Source organism: Primulina huaijiensis, chromosome 2, assembly GCF_012295235.1.
Source record: "Primulina huaijiensis isolate GDHJ02 chromosome 2, ASM1229523v2, whole genome shotgun sequence".
Classification (NCBI taxonomy): Eukaryota; Viridiplantae; Streptophyta; class Magnoliopsida; order Lamiales; family Gesneriaceae; genus Primulina; species Primulina huaijiensis.
This window is the reverse complement of record NC_133307.1, coordinates 7,780,780-7,786,248: the sequence shown is the minus strand read 5'-3', so window position 1 is coordinate 7,786,248 and position 5,469 is coordinate 7,780,780.

Sequence of the window (5,469 nt, the reverse complement as noted above, 5' to 3'; positions counted from 1 at the left end):
AAAATATGGTTAACGAGTAAGTTCTAGATGCAGGACTTGGGTGCATCATCTTTTGTATTGAGAATACAGATCTATAGAGATAGATCAAGAAGATTGCTTGGTCTCACCCAGTCCACATACATTGATACCATCGTGAAGCGGTTCTCGATGGATGAGTCCAAGAGAGGACATCTACCAATGTGTCATGGCGTGTCCCTATCCAAGTCTATGTCTCCCAAGACTGATGCAGAGATAGCGGCGGTGAAAAGCATTCCTTACGCATCTGCAATTGGTAGCATCATGTATGGGATGATATCTACACGTCATGACGTGGCTTTTGCACGAAGTGTAGTAAGTAGATATCAATCGAACCCTTGTCTTCCACACTGAAAAGCTGTGAAAGACATCCTCAAGTATTTGAGAAGGACCAATAAGTTGTTCTTGATCCATGGGGGTGGAGAACTGAATTTGGAAGGATATACCGATTCTAGCTTTCAAAACGATATCGATGACTCAAAGTCAACCTCTGGGTTTGTATTCATGCTCAATGGTGCTGCTGTCTCTTGGAAGAGTTCCAAGCAAGACAGTACTGCGGATTCCACCACTGAGGCTGAATACATTGCTCCATCAGCTGCAGCAAAGGAGGCTGTTTGGTTAAATAATTTCGTCCAAGAGTTGGGCATCGTTCCTAATAGAGTTGCTCCAATCCCGGTTGTGAAAGTACCACATCCTCCAAGAGATTGTGGAAAGAGGAGAAGTGTCGATTGACAAAGTCGGCTCCGCAGATAATGTTGCTGATCCTCTAACTAAGACTTTACCTAGACCGTTATTCGAGAAGCATCGCGAATCGATGGGTTTGAAGCATATGGGTAGTTGGCTCTGGTGCAAGTGGGAGATTGTTAGAGTAGGTGCCCGTCGAGCCAAGTGTTGGCCGAGGGTTCACATTTAAACTCTATGTATAAACAATCTTTATTTTAATAATATTTGAAATTATTGTTTTGGCACATCTTTATCTGTATACCAATGCTAGTTGCATAGATAAAGTCCTTGAATAAACAAATAGTAGAAAGAATATGAGATGCTCATATGATGAGTATCATAAAACTCATATTTGGAATACTGTATATTCTAAACAGTTCCTAGTCGATTCAACCGCTGCTAATAAGGATATAGGCCGTTTGAGTTTGAAACTAGTATCTGCGATGTGAGTACCATGTTTCATTGGTAGGGGACATTGTGATGTCCGAGCATGCAGATAGGTGCTCCTTGTAGAGTGCACTGAACAACCCTCCATAAAGGACTTTCCAAGTGGTTCTCACTTATCGAGTGGAAACATCCTAATTTATGGTTGTACACCATTAGTCATTATGATCCGGAACAACATTGAGACTCTATATGCTAGCATTGCACTTTGACTTGTTTACCGACTCTTATGGGGTCATCAAGTGGCAAGGTTGTGTGTTCTATCGAAACATATAGGAGTCGATGCATTGTAGTCGAGGATTCACCGCTTACATTCGGGTATAGATATCCCATGTGTATGTAGTATGAAATCTCTGATCAGAGTGTTGGTGGTAATTATAAAAGGAGTTTCATANGCTAACCAAAATTGAATGGATCTTGCAGGCACTATCATTTGATACGTAGAGAATCATGTAAGCGATGCTGGTAGGTGTTTAACATGATTGGTTAGGTACTATCAGACTCGAGTTCTGACGTTCTTATTATCAATGAGTTGATAAGTAAGAATGGAGCAATTGGGGTATGCTAATATAAGGACATGTTTAGTCCCGGATCACATGGAAATGTGAACCCACTGCTAGTTGTATCAATGAACCATTGAGTGTCACACAAGTGCTAACTTTTTAGATCCCGTTGAGAAGTAAAATAGTTCAATATGTTGAACGACTTATAAAAGAGTTTATAAGCGTAAGGAAAAATAGAAGTATGACTTCTATGAGTGGAATGTAACTTTTAATTTGTGGAAGTGTTCCTAAATTAAAAGTTGGCCAAATAAATAANAGAGTTTATAAGCCTAAGGAAAAATAGAAGTATGACTTCTATGAGCGGAATGTAACTTTTAATTTGTGGAAGTGTTCCTAAATTAAAAGTTGGCCAAATAAATAATGTATTTGAAAATTGTGATTTTCATAAACATTGTTATGGATTAAATTAAATTAGTTCAAGTGTTGAATTAATTAAACACTAGTGGACCTAATAGAATCCAAATAATTAAATTAATTTAAGTGTTGAATTAATTAAATAACATTAGATCTTTTAGAGACTAGTTGGAAATAATTATTTAACTAGTAAGCTTGAATAAATTCAAGTAAAGTTTAATTGGTCTCAAATATATTTGAGATATTTTAATAATAGTCCATAGATTTTGTAAATGTTACATGCATAAATAAAATATGTATGGGGAGATGAAGAGTTGGGAGACAACTTTTTCAATAATCTAAGCATGGCATGCACATGCTCACTTTAACTTTTTACACAACCAAGAAAAGTTTTCTTCTCTCCTCCAAGCACTTGAAGTGGCCGAAATTTTCATGCCATTCTCTCTCAATTTTCTTCATTTTTGTTGAGGAAAATATACACTTCTCAATGAAAAATTCTCTAATTTTTTTAGTGCAAAATTAGAGTGGTTATACTTTGTTAGTGGTAGACTTAATTTGAAGAAAAGAGTCCAAGAGCAAAGGAGAAGCTTGTAGATTGCGTCATCCATTCAAGAGCTTAGTTGTTTGATAACTAAGTTGGAGCCATAATCAATCCTTGTGATTGATAGGTAAATTCTAAAACACCCTATGAATGTCATTTTGTGTTTTTTCGTATTTGCTACACATCTTAGTAGGGGTGCTCGAATTTCTTGTATGAAAAATAATTTTGAAACTTCCGTTGCGCAAGCGGGCACCTTAACCGATCCCTTTTCATATCAGTCAATCACAATTTCAAAATGTAGAGGCTAATTACAACCCCTTGCAACCCTCACTATTTATGATTCACGTTTGATGAGATCTCAATAATATGATCACCTTTCTCTTCACATTCAAGTCCGACCCATCAACGCTGAACCTTACTGGATGGTCGTCATGCGATCCCCCAATAAGATAAGCCCAATTCATGGGAGTTCATGTAGTTCACATCAAATATGTCAATAGAAGTCACATATTTCTGGTCTACAGACCTCTCCAATAATATGAGTCAGACACTGACGATGGATAGAGTTCATTATTCAATCACTGTTGATGAAAGACAATGAAATATTAAACTTTCTTTTAATGAGTTTGATTTAAATTTTGAATCTTATCCAAAATAAGATATTTTAATTTGAAATGTGTCTCATCATTAATTTTAAAATCTCGTGTCATATTTGTTTGTATGTTTGTCGGATTCATGAACTCTTGTTATTATATTAATAAAAACGCACTTATTGATTATTTATAATATATTATATGATTTATAAATAATAAAAAATGATTGATAACCGAGAGCTAATTGATGCATATGAGCCATATATGGATACATGTCCAAAACATAGCTAAATGTAGGGATGCAAATGAAATATTATATAAGTTTCCAATATTTTACATATATTCGATCTTCAAAACTCTTGAGGATTTAGGCCCATCATTTTCAAATCTTGATCTCCCGCTAAATTTAATATTTACATTAATTTTTACGGCATATTGGGATACAAATTTAAGGAGTGAGAACGTACCATAAACCAAATTTTAATTAATTATCAATTATCATATAATTAAAAGCATGACATGTAAAATATCCTAATATACACCTAGGAAATTAGTCATGGCTCTCGATCATCTTTTTACAATATAATATCAAATATTCACATATTATAAACAAATCATGCATCTTGTAAATTTATCAGTAACCACAATAATTTGAAATAAATTAAATATACACATTTATTTATCTTCAATTAATTCCTCAATAATTAAATTTATCGTAAAACACTTTTTACTATAAATTATATTTTAATTATTTATTTTTTAAGAAAATTATATAATTTTATCAAAATTTATTGTCAAATATTAATTTGATTAAATTTTTATAAAATATCAATTTGACTCAAAATTTTTCTGAAAAATCAGAAAATTACCCCGAAGTACTCAAAATTGACCCTATGGGACAGGGCTAACTGAGACCATCTCAGGTACTCTGCCTGTGCTTTTTTACACTGCTCGAACAGTTCGGGCAGCACCGTGAGTGCATGGCAGTGTACAAAAAATTATTTTTTTATTAAAAACTGGGCATGAATTATACTGCCTTCCCTGGGCAGTGGTTGCCCGATTACCCGTTGCTCAGAATTATTTTGGGTAGCAAAAATATTATTTATTATTTTTGTTTTCGAAAAGTTTTTTTTTCAGGGGGCCGCATTTTTTTCGAATTTCAAAAGCAGCTAGAAATAAATTAAATAACACGATTTAAACAACAAAAATCATAAGATTGAGAAACATTGTCTCTGATACCACAGTTGAAGTACCGTTTTCTCGCTCCGAATGCACAACAAAAGTTTAAATTTTTTCGTTTTAACATTCAAAACGTTCTTTGATCTTTATATGATTTAAAACATTCATAGCGTGTTTAAAATATTTATATTTATATTTATGTTTTGAAAACTGAACACCATACTCTTCTGGATTTTAAGCGTAGATAGTCCTTCTTGTATTTTCTTACGAATGGATCTTTCTCTTCGATTCTCAAATCAAGTCCACGATCATAATTTTGTTTCTCGTGTAGATCACACTAGAAATCTAAACGAAGTTTGAGTCGAGATTGATTTGCTGAAATTTCATAAATCCATCGACGACATCAGGGGGCGACGTTGCTCTCCAAAATATGGGATGGCCGAAAACTTTGTGAGAAGGAGAGAAGAGAGGAAAATTTGTGTTTGTAAAAATTATGTTATTTTATATAACCTTTAATGAAATATTTATAAGTTTAATTCTTGATTAGATCAGCATTCCTTCTTGAATCAAGATACTATAATTCTATTATTCAAAATCTCTCATGTATGTGTTTTCTATTTTTTGAAAATACCATGCATAATTAAATTATTATCAATTTTTTATAATACCATATATATATCCATATAAACCATATATATGTGTGTGTGCACGCGCTTTATATTAAATAAATTTTATTTAATTACTTAATGAGAATTTTGCATTTAGTAGTCATCACTACTAATATTATTATTTAATTAATAGATTTTAAATTTATTAAATAAATAATTTTGAACTCATTGTAACCTCGATCAATGATGAAAAATAGCAGATGTATCGATTGTACAAATTTTGTTCATATAATTAAAACTGAAAATTTCGATGGACAAAATTTTTCACTTATCCTTCTTTTACCGCTGCAAGATTTGTGAATTACTTGCTAGACAGTCACTTCCACTAGTCTTTTAACTTAATTACCTGTTAAATTAACTTCCACATCACATGTAATAAATTTTTAAAC